Source organism: Gopherus evgoodei, chromosome 1, assembly GCF_007399415.2.
Source record: "Gopherus evgoodei ecotype Sinaloan lineage chromosome 1, rGopEvg1_v1.p, whole genome shotgun sequence".
In the NCBI taxonomy this organism is placed as follows: Eukaryota; Metazoa; Chordata; order Testudines; family Testudinidae; genus Gopherus; species Gopherus evgoodei.
The window spans coordinates 216511502-216531585 of record NC_044322.1 but is presented as its reverse complement, the minus strand read 5'-3'; positions in this window follow the sequence as shown (position 1 = coordinate 216531585).

The following is a 20084-nucleotide window of genomic DNA, read 5'->3' as shown; positions in this document are numbered from 1 at the left end:
CACAACCACACTGCCCCCTGCTAAAGTGCCTCACCATGACCCCTTAGAAGGAGAAAGGAGATTCAGTCTCTGCGGCCCATTCACTCCTGGGTCTCTCTGCTTGAGGCTGCCAGCAAGGGTCAGTTAGTGTCAGTTGTTCTGCTGGTTTTTGCAGTGTGACCCCTTGCCATGTTAGGAAGTGGGTTGAGAGCCCACAAACTTCTTTCACATACAACAACCCACCAGTTGAGCATGAGATTCAACTTGAGGCCATCATCACAGTCAACCTTTGTCATGTTAAAACGGGGATCCTAGAGAAGTTTCATATCCTATTCTCAGACATTCCCCCTAAACCAGCCAGATTGAGGCTTGATTGGAGCCTGTGGCCTAGGGGTGAAAGGACACTTATCTCTTTCCTCAGCCTCCCACCCCCCGAGCCAGCCAAACCTCCTATCCTGGTGCTGCATTGGAAAGGATGCCCTTCCAGGTCCCAACTCCCATTCCTACTCTTAGCAGTGAAGTTATACATCTGAGGGCTTCACTCAAAGCGAGTGAGTTTCAAGTAGACATGGCTAATGTGCTAGCTAAACCTCACATAAACTCCACCTTATTTTCTAGGGTGGATGCAGGGTAATACCTGTAGCTTGATTTTAGTTGACTGAGGTGTAGACTATGCAAAATAAAAATCGTCTTTGTCTGGTTGCACATGTGCATTCCATTCAGCCATATGCATGCCCAGTGTTCTGGAGCTGGTGAGTTTTGTGCCACAGTAGCTGTCAGGACAGCACATGTACCCTGTGCAACCTTATGGCCCCTGCGGAGGCTATATAAGGGCAGTACCTCCCCAATCCCCTTCAGTTCCTTGTCACTACCCATGGCCTGAGCTGGATGTCCTCATATGACTTACCTTGCCGTTTTGTCTCTGCCTTGTCAGTGACTTTCTCTCTTTACTTTTTATGTAAATAGTTAGTTAGCAGTGAGTACCAGTAATTGGGCTTCCTTTCTTGTTTTATTTTGTTTTTCTTATTTAATAGTTTTTGGTGCTAGGCCCTGGTGGCATGCAGTGCTCAGTCACCAAAGTGTAAGGCTCTCCATCATGTGGGGTGCCTATTCTGACATTCCCCACTGGTGTTATCTGGACCGGTGATCTGCTAGGTCACTCCAATCCTTGACTCTAGGAGCCAGCCTTACCCTGCTCTGCTGTGAGAACCCCCACTCCTGGGCTGTTCACGCACAGCCTCTGGCATGTAAGCTGCTCCCAGATACTTTCAACCAAATGACACTAGCCAATATCTCTGGTCCCAGACACAACCCTAGGAACCTCCGTCTTAACACTTTCAATGTCCTTAAAACTTAGATGCTTCTCGCCACAGACTGGCTAGTTGCTTTACAGTGCCCCAAGTCCATAAAATCTACTTTCCATATAATTATATTATTCCTTAAATATTACCTGGATGGACATCTCATAATGATTAGGGATCTTGACAAATACCTAGCGCTCTCTGTACATACCTTACGTATTATTCTTTATGGCTAAATATCCTGCAATACATGTGTTTGATCTAATGAGTTAGCCAGGTCTGAGGTGAAAGTTGTTTGCAAAGAATAGGGGATCCTTTGCCAAGGAGCCTCTGAGTCACATACATAATCATATTTTTCAAGTGGAAAGGAAAAAAATGGACAATTAATATAGGTTTCTAATTTACATAAATGTGTATAGTATTTGTACCTATTGGGTGTCTGGGAAGTGGGCGGGCAAAGCCCGCCCACTGCTAAAGGATCCTCCCCCAGCCTAAGGGGAGGAACCACAGGGCCACAGAACCCACTGAGTGCAGGGGACAACTAATAAAAGAACAGGGACAGGAGTGAGGTCAAAGGGTCAGAAGGAGGGAACCTAACGGGGACACCGAGCAGAGAACCCCGGACAGCGCCCACTGCTCCTCGAAGGCGTCAAGGGAGCCAGTGGACGCCGCCCAGAGGAACTCCGCCCGGATGCGTGATCGGACCATGGAGCGGAAGCAAGCCCCACAGTCACCGGAGTCTCCGTCGGCCAACCTCCCCTCCCTGGTCGCGTGGATGGCCTTTTTCGCCAGGGCGAGGAGGAGGTTGACCAGGAGGTCCCGGGACTTCGTGGGGCCACGGATAGGGAGTGCATACAAAAGGAGGTGAGGGGAAAAGTGTAACCAAAAACGTAAGAGGATGGCCGTGAGGAGCCGGTGTAGGGGCTGCAACCTGGCACACTCTAAATACACGTGCGCCAGGGTCTCCCTCACGCCGCAGAAGGGGCAGGTGTCCGGGACAGGGGTAAACCGCGCCAAGTACACGCCCGTGCTCACGGCCCCATGGAGGAGCCGCCAACTGATATCCCCAGTGGGCCTTGGGACCAGGGTGGAGTAGAGGCTGGCCCACCGGGGCTCCTCACCCTCCAAAGGTGGCAGGAGGTCCCGCCACTTCGTATCAGGGCGGGACACGAGGGTGAGGAAGTGAAGGGTGTGGAGCACGAGCGTGTAGAGCTGTTTCCTCGGCGCGGTTTGGAAACGGACCGGCTGCAGGTCGTGCAGCCGGCTTGCGGAGAAGGGACGGGGGGGCCGGTCGGGCCTACGGGGCAGAGGCCCGATGAAAAGGTCCGGAGGGCTTGGGGTGGGTATAGTATTTGTAGTGGGATGAACATCTACTCCAGCCTGGAAGGGGTTGGAAAAGCCCTGCAGAGGGCTGGGCCTGGTCAAGATAAAACTCTGTCTGATTGGGGGAAGTGTCTGCAGCTGGGGCCATGCCTCATACTGAGCAACAAGGCCTTACAAAAAGGCCAGGGAAGCCAGAAGGAAGAGTTTCTCTCTGGCTGTAGAAAGAGATGGACTTGGCTGCAGGGAGCTAGAGACTGGGTACCTGAGTGGAGCAGGGCTGAGGAGCTCCAGACTGGAAAGCCCCAGGCTGCAACCTAGCAGAGGGCTAAAAGGGACTGGGGGTTGCAGAGGGCAGCCTGGGGTAGGCCAAGACAGCAGGTCTAAACCCAACTTTGCCAGTGATGGGTAGGCTGATACTGCAGTCTGCCCCAGGGCATGGGGCTAGATGATGACTGGCAGTAGCCTGATACTGAGGCAAGGTGGAGATAGTGGGTGGGGGTTCCCAGGGAGGGGAGACCCTGAAAGAAGGGGGTATTGCTGGGGGCAAAACCCAGTTAAAAGGGCACCAGGTCCAGGGAAGGAGATGGAGGGCCAGAGGACAGGTGGATCACCAGCCTGCAGAGGACGCTCCTGACTGGAAGAAGAGCTAATTCCCGAGGACAACTAGCGGGAGGCGCAGCAGGGGTAAGTCTGCACATCTACAGTATTTAGTCATTATATCACATTCACTTAATTCAGCTATCTTGTAGCTAGTCTATGCATTTGTATGATATTAATAATTCATATTGTGGGGAAGTATTCAGCTTCTAACTAATTTAATTACAAGTTGATTGAACAAATGGGTAGCTAAATTTGAGATGCACACAGATCTGCATAGTATTAATTATTCATATGATACTACCTTATTATTGTATGCTTATATTGAGTACATAAGTATCTTTTTATTTCCATATACCTTCATCGTATTCATTATTCATAAGATTACTTGGATATTTTAAAAATTTCAGCTGAAAAATACTAAACAAAGGAATTGCATGGCTCTAAATGTACTTATATTTTATTGCTGTTTAAGTGCAGTTAACTCACATGATTAACTAAAAAAAATTCATTGCAATCAAAAAAATTGCAATGAATTGCAGTTTTAATCACACTTAATACATTTCAATTGGTAGTCTATCCTTTCAGTATTTTGGATGTTTTTCTACATTTTTATGTGTATTCTGTTTTGTAATTGAAATCAAGATGTAAATTTTTTATTATAAATATTTGCACTGTAAAATTGACAATTATATTTTTCAATTCACCTCATAAGTATTGTAGTGCAATCTTTGTCGTAAAGTGCAATTTACAAAAGTAGATTTGTTACATAACTGAACTCAAAAACAAAACAATGTAAAATTTGAGCCTACAAGTATACTCAGTCCTACTTCTTGTTCAGCCAATTGCTGTTTGTTTACACTTACAGGATATAATGCTGCCCTCTTATTTACAATATCACCAGAAAGTGAGAGCAGACATTTTCATGGCACTTTTTTAGCCAGCACTGCAAGGTATTTAGGTACCAAACATTGGTATGCTTCAGCCACCATTCCATGCTGATGATGCTAGTTAAAAAAAATACTGCATTAATTAAATTTGTGACTGAACTCCTTGGGGGAGAACTGTTTGTCCCCTGCTCTGTTTTACCCTCATTCTGCCATATATTTCATCTTATAGCAGTCTTGGATGATGACGCAGCACGTTATTCATTTTAAAAACACTTTCACTGCAGATTTCACAAAAGATAAAGAAGGTACCAATGTGAGATTTCAGCACTCGACCCAAAGTTTAAGAATCTGAAGTGCCTTCCAAAATCTGAGAGGGACAAGGTGTGTAACATGCTTGCAGGAGTCTTAAAAGAGAAAGCAGCAAAGAATCCTGTGGCACCTTATAGACTAACAGACGTTTTGGAGCATGAGCTTTCGTGGGTGAATACCCACTTCCTCAGATGCATGTAATGGAAATATCCAGGGGGAAATATCCAATGAAAATATTCCATTACATGCATCTGAGGAAGTGGGTATTCACCCATGAAAGCTCATGCTCCAAAACGTCTGTTAGTCTATAAGGTGCCACAGGATTCTTTGCTGCTTTTACAGATCCAGACTAACACGCCTAACCTCTGATACTTAAAAGAGAAACACTCTGATGAGGAAACTACGGAACCTGAACCATCAAAAAAGACAATCAACCATCTGCTAGTGGCATCTGACAGATGAAGAAAATCAACATGAGTTGCTCCACACTGCTTTGGATTGTTATCAAGCAGAACCCATCGTCAGCATGGATGCATGTCCTCTGGAATGGTGGTTGAAGCATGAAGGGACATATGAATCTTTAGTGCAGCTGGCACGTAAACATCTGGATACAACAGTGCCATGAGAACACCTGTTCTCGCTTTCAGGTAACATTGCAAACAAGAAGCAAGCAGCATTATCTCCTGCAAATGTAAACAAACTAGTTTAAGTGATTGGCTGAACAAGAAGCAGGACTGAATGGACTTGTAGACTCGAAAGTTTTACATTTTTGTTTTTGAACACAGTTATTGAACTTAGAAATGTAGAATTATGTACAACTTTCATGATAGAGATTACACTAAATACTTGTATTAGGTGAATTGTAAAATATTTATATTTTTACAGTGCAAATACTTGTAATTAAAAACAAATATAAAGTGAGCACCATAAACTTTGTATTCTGTTATAATTGGAATCAATATATTTGAAAACATAGGAAAAATCCAAAAATATTTATTTAAATAAATGGTATTCTATTTAGTAGTGCAATTAATCACATGATTGATTTTTTTGATCACTTGACAGCCCTAATATATCTGCATTATATTAATTAGCAATAAACTAAATTAGCTGCAAGTGATTTTAAAGGATGAATATTCTTTAATTTATGAGTGTAAATATCAATTATTAGGCAAATTACCTCAAATTTTAAAAGTTCAAGTTTATTAAACAACTTGATTTAAAGTTAATACTTTAAAACAAATTAAAGTTTGATAAAATGTTTTTAAATGTATATCTCTTTGCATAACTGAGAGAAATCACCTACATAATAATCAAAGCAAATAAACTGAAGTTGGTTACACAAAGCTAATTAAAGATGAAACACAAGTCAATGTTTAAGGCCATGTCTACACTATTCAGTTTTGCTGATTTTAAGTTACATCAAAGATCACCTACTGCTGTAATTAAACCACTTTTTGCACAATCCACACAATGTTGATTGTGATGGTGAAGCACATCCACAGTTGCTGCTCTTGCATCGACAGAGAACGGTGCACCGGGGGTAGCTATCCCAGTGTGCAACTTTCCACCATCTGCCGCTGGAAGTTCTGGGAAGGGATCACAGCGCTTCATGGAGCGGGCTCACCATCCCATCATTCTATGGGCTTCTGACACATTTTGCACTGCTTTTCAACAGTCCCTGTAAACTGTGCACCCACTATCCCTGTCTGAAAACATGAATCCTGCACTGCTCTCCAGTCTTGTGATGAGCATTATGAACATAACGTGAATGACCTGTGGAAGCAGGGAAAGAGGGTTTAAGTGAAGCCATTTAAGTGTCAGAGACAGAGCAACTGTTCTGTCATGTCTTAGCCTAACATCATGAGACCTGCAGAAGCAGGGTTCACATCAGAAGTGAGTGAAAAACAGTAGAATAGTCAGCGTGACCTAGCCTTGAGATAACAATGTTTGAGAAGAGAGAGTGAGAATAATGACACTGTGGTGTCTGCCCTGGTGTGTGCCATAGAAAGAAACAATTCAGGATTGCTTTTGGCATTCACAGAGCAGCTGCACACAGTGGTCTGTTGGTACTGGGCTTGGGGGAACAAGCCCTGAGTGGTGGGATAGCATCATGATGCATGTGTGCGATGACAAGCAGTGGCTGTAGAATTTTTGGATGCGCAAAGCCACCTGCCTGGAACTCTGCACAGAGCTTACCCCACCCAGTGGCACAAGGACTCCGGAATGAGAGCAGCCCTCATGATGAAGAAGCGAGTTGCAATTGCAGTGTGGAAGCTGGTAACTCCAGACTTCTACCAGTCATTTGCAAATCAGTTCGCAGTTGGGCAGTCCACCCTGAGGGTTGCAGTCATGCATGTGTTCAAGGCCATTAATTGCCTCCTGCTATGAAGGACTGTGATACTGGACAATGTGTGGGAAATAGTATATGGCTTTGCAGCACTTTGGGCCCAGATCATCTTGTGACAAAGTACATCAACAGAATGGGCTACTTTTCTCTGGTATTGCAAGCACTGGTGGATTACAGGGGTTATTTCACTATCAGTGAAGGGTGGTCACGGAAGGTGCATGACGCATGCATCTTCAGGAATAATGACCTGTATAGAAAGCTGCTAGGGTGGACTTCCTTTCCAGATCAGAAAAATACAATTGGGGATGTGGAAATGCCAACTGTGATCCTGGGAGACCCAGCCTACCTCTTGGTCCTATGGCTCATGAAGCCTTTCACCAGAAAACGTAACCGCAGCAAGGCTCAGCAGGTGCACAATGACTCTTGAATGAGTCTTATTGGTGCTGCCTTTGTGGCTGCTCTGACATTTGTGAAGCCAAGGGGCAAAAGTTTCCCCAGGGATGGTGCACTGAGGTCGATTGGCTGGTGGCTGCTTTTGAGGAGCCAGATACCAGACTGTTAGAGGGGCTCAACAGGGGCCTATTTGAATCAGGGACGCTTTGAAAGAGCATTTTGACAATGAGCCCCAGTAATGAACATAAGAACAGCCATATTGCATCAGATCAAAGGACCATCTAGCCCAGTATGCTATCTCCTGACAGTGGCCAATGCCAGATGCTTCAGAAGGAATGAACAGAACAGGTAAGCATCAAGTGATCTATCCCTTGTCACCCATTCTCAGCTTCTGACAACAGAAGCTAGGGAGCAGGGGTGCCATTTTAGATTTTGATTGGGGAGAGGCAACTTTAACTGTGATTCCAGGGGCTACTTAGGCACCTGAAAACTCTAAGGGTTTTTGTTCAAATAATAACTTTGAAATTAGCTGATAGGAGCACTGTATCTAATTCCTATATTAGAAAAGAGAATTAAATAAATGTTAGACCCACTGAGCTCTAATAATATAAGAGTGGCCATACTAGGTCAGATCACAGGTCTATCTACAGAACAGGTAATCAAGTGATCCATTCCGTGTCACTCATTCCCAGCTTCTGGCAAACATACATGTTCTCACATCTTGTGGCAAGTCACTTAAGGGATACTGGTTAGATTTAAACTTTTATACATAATCATACTTTGTTACTAACTCTTGAATACAACAATTGAAATACTTCTAGAAAAATCTAGAATTACTTTCTATCACTTTTTTGCAGTTCACTAAGCTTGGAATAGATCGTTTAACTTTGAAAACATCCTACTAGGGCAAGGCCCCATGTGTTTATACTGCACCTGCCTGGGGTTGTTGGGGTGTTTCCTCACTATTTACCTTAAACAGGAGTAAACATGACACTTTCAAGTCACTTTCAGAGTATTGCCAATCCCAAGTGTTCAAAAATCATGAATCAGACTCACCAAAAATCATGAGATTGGCTTTAAACTCATAATCTTATCTTAAAAATAATAGATTTGATCTTTTTATTTGCCTTCGGCTTTTTGAGCCTTTAGGATGCACTGGGAGGGGGAGACACATTTTGAAGTCTTCTCCACAGCCACAAAGGTTAGAAACTTCATTTTTCTTTAAGAATGAAGGGTGAAATCATCACTTACCCACTTGACTCTGAGAGCTTTAAAGAAAAGAATAATTATCATGAGACTCATGTCAAAATCATGAGAGTTGGCAACACTGCTTTTACTTCTATATAAGTAGTTACTCTCCCGAAAAAAGGCTAGTTACTCTCCCGAAGGCTCTGAAACACACCAATACAGTGACTGAGTTGCAGTTCTCACAGGAGAATATTTAAAACCAAACACCAAGAAAATTCCACATTTTAATGTTGAGAAAAAAATTGAGACTTCTGAGATATATCCAGTTCATTGCAGGCAGGAAAGGAAAAGACACAGGTCAGGAGCTCTGGGCAGCTCTTCTCTTGAAAAAGTTGGAAGGTCAATTCTTGTCCTTAATCAAGTTAAACTTCTACCACCATCAGCGCCTCCACTCATAGATATTAACATGTGTTTAATAGTTATGTATGAAGTGTATAATTATCTGAGCCATCTTATTCAGGGCTACACATTTTATACATATTGGCTCAGGGACTACATTTTCTGGCATATGCTGAACAGTGCTGAGCACACAGATGGTGCCCAGTGAATAATATATATGACAATAACTGTCAACTTTATGGATGAAATTCTATTTTCGTTTTTTCTGGAATTGGTCTGACTACAGCTGAAACCCTAAGAACTTGAGGCATAAACACATCTGTTACTTATATGACACTTTTTGATTCCTTTTTTCTCAAACTCAGAACAAAAAATGATGACAACAGTTTTCAATTAAAATGTAAAACTGCACAGCAGCCATTGCTCTACATCACAGCATGGGGCAGAACCTGCCACCCTTTGAGAGTTAAGTGATCTCCTCTAATCTGACTCTCATTCTCCATCCTTCCTGACCTCTGATGCTTTTCATACTGTCAACCATGGCATCCATCCCAACCTCTTGGGGCTGTTTGCTGAAGTCTCAGAACCGGCCACCTTGGTTTTGCTCCCATCTATCAGTCTTTATTTTTGTGCAGCATGCAGCAGAGAGGCTGGTCTGGTGGATAGGGTGCTACCTCTGAGACCTGGGTTCTACACCCCTTCTCCCACCCCTCATGGAAAGGGAGGGATAACTCAGTGGTTTGAGCATTGGCCTGCTAAACCCAGGGTTGTGAGTTCAATCCTTGAAGGGGCCATTTGGAGATGGGTCCTGCTTTGAGCAGGGGGTTGGACTAGATCTCCTGAGGTCTCTTCCAATCCTAATGATCTATGACTGACCTCAGGCCAGTGCCTTATGGACAGAATTTCAAAACCTTAGGTACTCAAAGATGCAGCTAGGCATCTAATGGGGTTTACAAAGCACCTAACTATCTAGGAGCTTTTGAAAATCCCACTGGGTGCCCAAATACCTTTTGAAAATCTGGCCTTTAGTCTGTGTGCCTCAGTGCCCCTTCTGTACAATGGGGATAACAGCACTGCTCTACCTCAGCGAGGGGCTGTGAGGAGAAATAGTTTAGACAAAGGGTCAGCAGCCTTTCAGAAGCAGTGTGCCAAGTCTTCATTTATTCACTCTAATTTAAGGTTTCATTCACATGCCAGTAATACATTTTAACATTTTTAGGTCTTTCTATAAGTCTATAATATATAACTAAACTATGGTTGTATGTAAAGTAAATAAGGTTTTTAAAATGTTTAAGATGCTTCATTTAAAATTAAATTAAAATACAGAGCCCCCAGACCAGTGGCCAGGATCCGGGTAGTGTGAGTGCCACTGAAAATCGGCTCGCGTGCTGCCTTTGGTGCATGTGCCATAAGTTGCCTACCCCTGGTTTAGACTTTGTGAGGCACTCAGATACCACAGTGATTGGGGCCTCACAGGTAGAGTGGGAACTTCTCTGTACCACTGCTATCCCTTCCCTTGGTTTTGGCCCCTTTTCACTTAAGCCCCCAATCTCCTCCTTTTCTGAAATTAATGTTGGCTCAGAGGTCTTGGCTGTGTTTTTTTTGAGTCCCTTGTGTTCTCTCTAAAACAACACACACCCTGAAGGTATTCCTGTTTTACAGGCTAGACAGCCAGATACTTAATCATTGTCATCCTGGACAATGATCCCACACTTTCACAGGCCTTGGGTGGCAGGCCAGTCCTCGCCCACAGGCACCCTGCCAACCTGAAACATATTCTCACCAGTAACTGCACACCACACCATAATAACTCTAGCTCAGGAACTAATCCATGCAACAAACCTCAATGCCAACTCTGCCCACATCTACACCAGCAACACCATCACAGGACCTAACCAGATCAGCCACACCATCACCGGTTCATTCACCTGTACGTCCACCAATGTAATATATGCCAGCAATGCACCCCTGCCATGTACATCAGCCAAACTGAACAGTTGCTGTGGAAAAGGATAAACGGACACAAATCAGATATTAGGAATGGCAATATACAAAAACCTGTAGAAGAACACTTCAACCTCCCTGGCCACACTATAGCAGACCTTAAGGTGGCCATCCTGCAGCAAAAAAACTTCAGGACCAGACTTCAAAGAGAAACTGCTGAGCTTTAGTTCATCTGCAAATTTGATGCCATCAGCTCAGGATTAAACAAAGACTGTGAATGGCTTGCCAATTACAAAACCAGTTTCTCCTCCCTTGGTTTTCACACCTAAACTGCTAGAACAGGGCCTCATCCTCCCTGATTGAACTATCTCATTATCTCTAGCTTGCCTGCATATCTATACCTGCCCTTGGAAATTTCCACTACATGCATCTGACAAAGTGGGTATTCACCCACGAAAGCTCATGCTCCAAAACATCTGTTAGTCTATAAGGTGCCACAGGATTCTTTGCTGTTTTTACAGATCCAGACTAACACGGCTACCCCTCTGATACTTAATTTAATCACCAGCCATTATCTTAATCACCCTGTCTCTGTTTGTAAACAAGATACTGATTCCCTGTCCCAGAGGCACCTGTCCTCTGCAGAACTCATACATTTCACACTAATGCTGTGCTGTAGTTAAGAGCTCCACCTGGGAGCTCCCACACCTCCTGTACGAAACTCCGGGTGGGGCTCCCCCTCCCTGCCCCCCTCAAATTGTGCCCTTGCTAAGGATGTCAGACCTGCCCATCCTAGCTAATAGCCATTGATGGACTTGTCCTCCATGAACTTATCTAGTTGCTTTTTTAACTCTGTTTTAGTCTTGGCCTTCTTAATGATTCCCAACATTCTGTTTTGCTTTTTTGATTGCCACTCTATATTGAGTGGATGTTCTCAAACTATCCACAATGACTCCAATATCTCTTTCTTGCATGGTAATAGGTAATTTAGACCTCATTGTTTTACATGTGTAGCTGGGATTGTTTTCCAATATGCATTACTTTGCATTTAACACTGAATTTCATCTTTGCAGTCTGCTTTGAACGTAAGTATCTTGAGTAGTTTTGTATCGTCTGTTTACCCCTGTTTCTGGATAATTTTATGAATATATTGAACACAACTGGTCCCAGTAAAGACCCCTGAAGGACATCACTATTCACCTCTCTCCATTCTGAAAACTGACCATTTATTCCTATCCTTTGTTTCCTATCTTTTAACCAGTTTTTGATCCTAGAGAGGACCTTCCCTCTTATCCCATGACTACTTACTTTACTTAAGAGCCTGTAGTGAGGGACCTTGTCAAAGACTTTCTGAAAATGTAAGTACATAGTATCCACTGGATCACCCTTGTCCATATGCTTGATGACCACCTTAAAGAATTCTAGTAGATTGAGGCATGATTTCCCTTTACAAAAATCATATTGACTCTTCCTCAACAAATCATGTTCATCTATGGGTCTAATAATTCTGTTCTTTACTATAGTTTCAACCAGTTTTCCTGGTACTGAAATTAAGGTTACTGGCCTGTAATTGCCAGGATCACCTCTAGAGCCTTTTTAAAAGACTGGAGGACAGCTAATGTAACACCATTTATCTGGTACAGAAGCTGATTTAAATGACAAATTACATACCACAGTTAGTAGTTCTGCAGTTTCACCTTTGAGTTCCTTCAGAACTCTTGTATCAGAGGGGTAGCCATGTTAGTCTGGCTCTGTAAAAGCAGCAAAGAATCCTGTGGCACCTTATAGACCAACAGACGTTTTGGAGCATGAGCTTTCGTGGGTGAATACCCACTTCCTCAGATGCATCTGCAACTGCATCTGAGGAAGTGGGTATTCACCCACGAAAGCTCATGCTCCAAAACGTCTGTTGGTCTATAAGGTGCCACAGGATTCTTTGCTGCTTCAGAACTCTTGAGTGAATGTCATCTGGTCCTGGTGACTTATTACTGTTTAATTTAATAATTTGTTCCAAAACCTATTGGACTGACTCCTCAATCTGGGACAGTTCCTCAATGCATTTGTCACATAAAAAGAATGGCTCAAGTTTGGGAATCTTCCTCACATCCTCAGCCATGAAGACCAATGCAAAGAATTAATTTAGTTTCTCTGCAATGGCCTTATCCTTGAGTGCACCTTTAGCATTTCAAATATCCAGTGGCCCCACTGGTTTGGTTAGCAGGCTTCCTGCTTCTGATGTACTTTACAAAATGCTATTACTTTTTGAGTCTTTAGCTAGCTAGCTGTTAATTCTTTTTTGGCTTTCCTAATTATATTTTTACATTTCACTTGGCAGAGTTTATGCTCCTTTCTATTTTACTCAATAGGATTTAACTTCTACTCTTTAAAAGATGCTTTTTTTACCTCTCACTGATTGTACTTTGTCATTTAGCCATGATGACACTACTTTGATCCTCTTACTATGATTTTTAATTTGGGGTATACATTTAAGTTGAGCCTCTATTATGGTGTCTTTACAAAGTTTCCATGCAGCTTGCAGGAATTTCACTTTTGGCACTGTGCCTTTTGTTTAATTAACTTCCTTGTATCTGTTTGGTTCCCCTATCTGAAATTAAATGCTAGAGTGTTGGCCTGCTACGGTGTTTTCCCTGCCACAAGAATGTTACATTTAATTATATTATGGTCACTATTACAAAGTGGTCCAGCTATATTCACCTCTGGGACCAGATCCTGTACTCCGCTTAGGACTTGAATCAAGAACTGTCTCTCTTCTGGTGGGTTCAGGACTAGATGCTCCAAGTAACAGTCATTTAAGGTGTCAAGAAACTTTATCTCGGCATCCTGTCCTGAGGTGACATGTACCCAGTCAATATTGGGATAGTTGAAATCCCCCATAATTGAGTTTATTTTTATAGCCTCTCTAATCTCCTGGAGGATTTCAACGTCACTAACACCATCCTGGTTAGGTGGTCACTAATATAGCCCTACTGCTATTGTTACCTATCAGCTCAGTGTTTTGGGGGAATCAGGGCACAGTGTCCAGCCTGTCTGACTCACAAGACCTTCCCTGCCCCCCCAAAGCCTTACAAAAAGTAATGAAAAGGCAGTGGAAGACATACCTAAACCCCTGCAGACAAGGGTGACAGAATTAAGGAAACTCCCCTAGCCTCACTTGCATCAAAGATGGGACAGCGAGGCATCCCAATTAGCATACAGAATGGAGAACAGCAATTCCAAGGCAAGAACCGCACTGAACTCTAGGACCAGAAAAGCAGGGAAGCACTGCATTATGGGAGGATCTCTGCTCCAGATGTTAAAGAACCCACACCTGCACACACTCAGCTCAGTAGTTATCAGATCAATTCTAGTAATAAATCCTTATTGGTATCCACAATACCGAAGCTGCCTAATTGCATTGTGAGCTCCCTCAGAGGAACACCACCTACAGCCAGGAATGAGCAGTTCCTATTGTCTAGCCTGAACTAAACAACTTTGGTATATTCCTTTGAGCCATCAGTTTACCCATATACAAATCTAGTGTTCTCCCTTGAACCATTGTTCTTTCCCTACAAAACCACCTACCCATGCTCAAGTAATTGTTCTGATGCCTAGATCCAAAATCTGCATCAGTTCCATTGGGACTTCATCTTCTCCTGACTGATCATGCCGGGGGTTCTGCCTGTGTCCAGCACTCAGGACCCTCAGCTACCACCACTACCTGGGAACTCCAGTTGAGTCAGGCTTCACAGAGTGGTGAGAATCAATCTCTCTCTAGCCTTCTATATTATAACTGTTTTGTTTGTTTGGCTTCCCTTGTATGGTTATTACCTGGCAATAAATAACTTTCATAGTTAAGCTGGTTGCTTCTCTCTCTCTCTCCCCTTCTCGTGGGTGTTTTTTGGCTTCCCCATTCTCTGCAACGTTCCTCGTATCTAAGCTAAAGATCCCTGCAGTGCCCAAAAATCCTGTGGGGTTTGCTCATCAAGTGGGCTACAATTGTTTTGGTAGTAACATGAAAGTGGGAACAGGGATATGCTGAACCTGGGAAATATGAGGGTGGCAGCTTGGAAGTGCTGGTTGACCCAGCTTACTGAGTCCAAGGACGTATAAGGGGTCAAGTTGGGAGTGCTGATTTATCCAGTCTTCTCAACCATTCTCTGAGTGGGTCTGTATGTGTTTGCCTGATTCTGGGGCTGGAAGAACTTAGCCCTAAGGAACCTATGCCCTACAGAATAGCTCTATTGGGAGGGAACTTGGAGAAGTAGAGCTCCATATGAGAACACCAGTGACACAAGCAGGACATTGATAGAATTACAGGACCCCCCTAGAAGAGTAACCCTAATAAATGAGCATACCCCAAAGTAATGGGAAAAACTGGTAACAAATTGATGGAGGAACACAGGCAGCACATGACCCTAATTACATGGTACTTGTTAAGCAGTTGCTGCAGAGTGGGGAAACAGGCTCAGACCTGAGCAAATTGTCCCTTCCTTTTTCAGACTAAGCTCCTTTAGCGAGGTCCCTCTCATAGAATATTAGGTAATGTCCTGTAACGTTTAAGTTGAGAATTGTGCTTAGAATAATTGTAGGACTGTGCAATAAGGAATTAAGAATTGTGCCTTAAAAGTAAAGATTTTAGTGCAATACTGTGACTGTGAAAGGGCTTTTGATGGGGATCATTAGTGAGATAAGGGAGGTAGAGATGGCTGGAAAAAAACACTTGGCTGCTTGCTTGAGAGAGAAACGCACAGGATAGAGAGATGGTGTGGTGGGGTGCCCGTCCACTCCCAAGGTTTCCAATAAGATCCCAATGAGAGAGTGGGCTAGGGCAGGCCAGAGTAGCTGTGCTGAGAGGCAGCCAATCAGGGAAGGCCTGTGGAAGAGCCAATGAGAGCTGAGCAAGTGGCAGCCAATCAGGGCCAGGCTCAGCCCTATATAAAGTCTGCCTAGGAGGGGAGCAGGCAGTCTCTCCCTGACCTCAAACAGGGAAGGTCTGGCTCCTGAGCTAGGAGACCAGCACCTGGAACAATGCAGTGCTGGGCAGGCTTGGGAGAGCCAAAGGGAACTCCTGCCTGCTACCTGCCAGGCTGCAGGCCCTGAGGGAAGGGCATAAAGGGTGCAAAGGGTCAGAGGGGAAGTGACCCAGGGAGAGTAGACAGCAAGCAAGCGAGGGGAGAGAAGGAGAGTATGGAGGCTGCCGCTAGACGGTTGGGACCCAGAGTAATGGGCAGGCCTGGGGTTCCCCCCTTCCCGCTTATATTGCAACTGGCCATATTGGACTGCACCATACCCCTGAAGGAAGGGGTTAGACTTTGGGAGTGGGAGGCCACTGCAGCAGGTGAAAGACTGCTGTTAGCCCCCTCCTGGGAAGGGGGTAAGAATGGACTAGGGGGCATTTCCAGAGGGCAGTGTCCAGAAGGGGACACCATGAGCAGAAGGGAGCAATGTGGGTTCAGGTGCCAATGGAAGGTAAGGGATGGATGGGACACCACCAGGAGAGGGTGCTCCTCATGGACTGCACTAATTCCTGGGAGCGACTAGTGGGAGGGGCCTCAGGGTGTCCAACCCTATCACAGATAGATAATGAAAAAGAGGAAATACCCCTGGGTGGGGGGTGCTCTAAGGGAACTAGCTTCAGGAAACAGCCCCGAGATCAGAGCTGCCAGACCTTGGCACTCTGCCAGTGGCACCATGTGGAGGCTGGAGTCCCCTAGATGGACCTGGTCCTGGCTGGCCATCAGGAAGAGTTCATCTGTCTTGTAGGGAGTGGTGAGTGTTGTGTGTATGGCATGTGCATTTTGTTTTGATAATTGGCCTGAGAAGGAGACCTGGGACTTGTGAGACACAGACTGAACTTCCCTTACATTTCAGAAACACTGGTTGTGATATCCCTGTGCCACAGCGCAGGGCAATGTATTTTCCTTAACCTTTCCCATTTTTCCTTTTTTTTTTCCAATTGATTACTGTTTAATAAATTGTATTTGCTTTGAACTGTAGCTAATGATCAGTGGGTCAGGTAAGCGTCCAGTGCAGAGAGAGCACCCTGGAGTGGGGACACCCCAGCCGCTGCCCAAAGCGACTACAACAATGTTGGGAGTCAAGCCCCCCAGGAAATCCTGGGCCCAGCATTGTTTGGGTTATGAGGACTTTGCCACACAGGAAAGTTGAAGGGGAGCCCTTGAGGTCAGGCAGGTCTCTAGGTAAAGGAAGTGGGAGTGAGGACTCAGATCTTTTTGCTAACCCACTTCACCGGGGTAGTGTATGAGCCACGAAAGTTCCCCACGATAATGGGACCATTCCTTTGTTTACACATAATTTCCATTCTTGAGAAAACTTCCAGAGTAATTGATTCAGATTTGGGATCTGATTTTGTGGGAGATGTTATGCAACAGCTATGTGAGGCTTTAGGCATTAAGCAACATTTCCACATATTTAGGCAACTTGAGTCCTCTGGACAAGTTAACGAAACAATTGCACGCTAAAGGAAGCTTTGAAAAAACAAGTAAGCTCAGGGAGGGATTGGGATGAAAAACAGTACATGTATAGAATTACAGAACACCCCCCCACATACACACAGAAGAGTAACCCTAATAAATGAGCATACCTTAAAGTAACAGGCAAATCAGGTAACATTTTAGTCTTATTATTAGAGCATGGAATTTCTATCCATAGAGATTCTATGGAACAGTTTGGTTCATTTAAGATTTTGATTTCATTTGAGTCTGTTTTCTTTCACTTATAGTGCCACTCCCCCACCAGCACAACCTGTTCTGTCCTTCCGATATATTTTGTACCCTGGTATTAGTGTGTCCCATTTATTATCCTCTTTCCACCAAGTTTATGTGATGCCTATTATATCAATATCCTCATTTAATATAAGGCATTCAAGTTCACCAATCATTATTTAGACTTCTAGCATTGGTTAGTACTTAGCTAAAAAGTGACAATTTTTTTGTCTGCCATTATGTGATGTAATTGAATGGGACTTTTTGATTTGATTGTTTCTCATCAGATCCTACCTTTCTGATCTTTGAATCTTTAGAGTACACTGAGGTCATATTTTCAAGCTTGAAGGTTAGAAATTGACTTTCTTTACGTGATACTTGAGATTTAAAATGTAGTCTAAATTAGCTGTAACCACTCAAAGATCTTGGAATTATTTTGGATAGTTCTCTGAAAACATCCACTCAATGTGCAGCAGCAGTCAAAAAAGCAAACAATGTTGGGAATTGTTAAAGGGATAGATAAGACAGAAAGTATCATATTGCCTCTATATAAATCTATGGTACTCCCACATCTGGAATACTATGTGCAAATGTGGTTGCCCCATCTCATATTGGAATTAAAAAAGGTTCAGAAAAGAGCAACAAATGATTAGGGGTATGGAACAGCTTCCGTATGAGTAGAGAGAATAAAACTGGGACTTTTCGGCCTGGAAAAGAGATGACTGACTAAGGGGGAATGTGATAGAGGTTTATAAAATCATTGTTGGTGTGGAGAAAGTAAATAAGGAAGTGTTATTTACTCCTTCTCATAACACAAGAACTAGGGGTCACCAAATGAAATTAACAGGCAGCAGGTTTAAAACAAAAGGAAGTATTTTTTCACACAACGCACAATCAGTCCATGGAACATCTTGTCAGAAGATGTTGTGAAGGCCAAGACTATAACAGGGTTCAGAAAGAACTAGATAAGTTCTTGGAGATAGATCCATCAATGGCTATCAGCCCAGGATGGGCAAGAATGGTGTCCCTAGCCTCCATTTTCCAGAAGCTGGGAATGGACGATGGGATGAATCACTTGATGATTACCTGTTCTGTTCATTCCCTGTGTTAGACCTAGCATTGGCCATTGTTGGAAGACAGGATACTGGGCTAGATGGACCTTGGTCTGACCCAGTATAGCCATTCTTATGTTTTCACTCAATAATGTGACCCCAGGAGCAGGGACTTTAAGAAAAACACCAAATATAATGTTACTCCTGATAAAATTGTGAGAGTTAGCAGCACTGGATAATCATCCATGACACTACCCCTGTGTGATGTTGCACTCCATATGATTTTATGACAATATGCTAATGAATGTGAATATAATGTAACTGGAATATGCTTCGTGCAAAAGGTCTCTTGTAAGGTATCATTACAAAGCTTATAATCTACTGAGTGTGGTGATTTGTATAAATGTATCATTTTTGTATCTGAATGTGGCAGGGCAACAACTCACCGCTGTGGCGCCTCCTGCTGGTCATCCAGGGAATTAGCTCACCAGCCTCCAGAGCACTCTCTGCAGGCCAGTGTCTTGCCTTGCCACTGGCCCCGGTTTCCCTCCTGGGCCCCGGTTTCCCTCCCGGACCCCGGTGCCCCTTTTGCCAGGGTTCTTCCCTCTGCAGTACACCGCAGTCTCTCTGGGTCTCCCCTCCCCAGGGAACACCCTATCCCCACCTCACCTCAGTCTTTGGCTACTGCCAGTCACCAGCTAGCCCCCGCTCACTGGGACAGACTGCAGTATAATTGCCACTCATCATTGGCAAGGAAAGTTTGGACCTGTTGCCTCTACCTGCCGTTAGGCTGCCCCTCTACAACCCAGTACCTTCTCAGCCTTTAACAAGGCTGTAGCCTGGGGATGGAGGCACTCCCTCTTCTTGTGCCCTGGCTCCCCACAGGCCCAACAAGTTTGGAGCCCCCCCATTGGCTTCACAATGTCCTGAGTGGAGCCACTTTACTCCATCCCAATAGGGGCACTCCCTCTTATAGTGCCCCATTCTCCCATAGGCGAAAGTCTTTAGGCCCGGCACCGGCCTCCTGCCTCAGGTGCCTGGCCCCTGATGTGCCCTCCCCCGCAACAGCTATAGCAGCCTTGTTTGCTGCTCAGCGAGATGGGCCACACAGGCTCTCCAATAATAGTCCGCCATTCTGGGTCCTGCGTCTCCACCTTCCCTTCCTCCACTGGGATTTGGGCAATAGTCCCACAGTCCTTGCCCTCACCCCTTGTATCTGGGGAAGACTGTGTATGCCCGCATTCTCCACCACTCTGTAATGGGGCAATGACTCACCTGGCAGCTCCTGCTGGTCATCCAGGGAATTAGCTCGCCAGCCTCTGGACTGAAACTAGAAATATGCCGTATACCTCTGAGGTCCTATTGTAATTATGCAAAGTGTGGGCCATTAATGGTGGTTTGGAATCTTGATGGCTCCCATTAACTAGGACAATTGGTTGTAAATGGCTCTGTTTACTTGCAAACCTTCCTGTGAGTCAGGCCAGGAAGAATGAAGACTTGGGGTTTCACAGGACATGTGACCATGTCACCTGGTACTGGAATCCATCTTAAACCTGGTGCTTTTCCATTTAGAAGGAGAGGTGGAGACCCAGAGAGACAAAGGATTCCTGCCTTGGGCCAAAGCTATAAAAGTG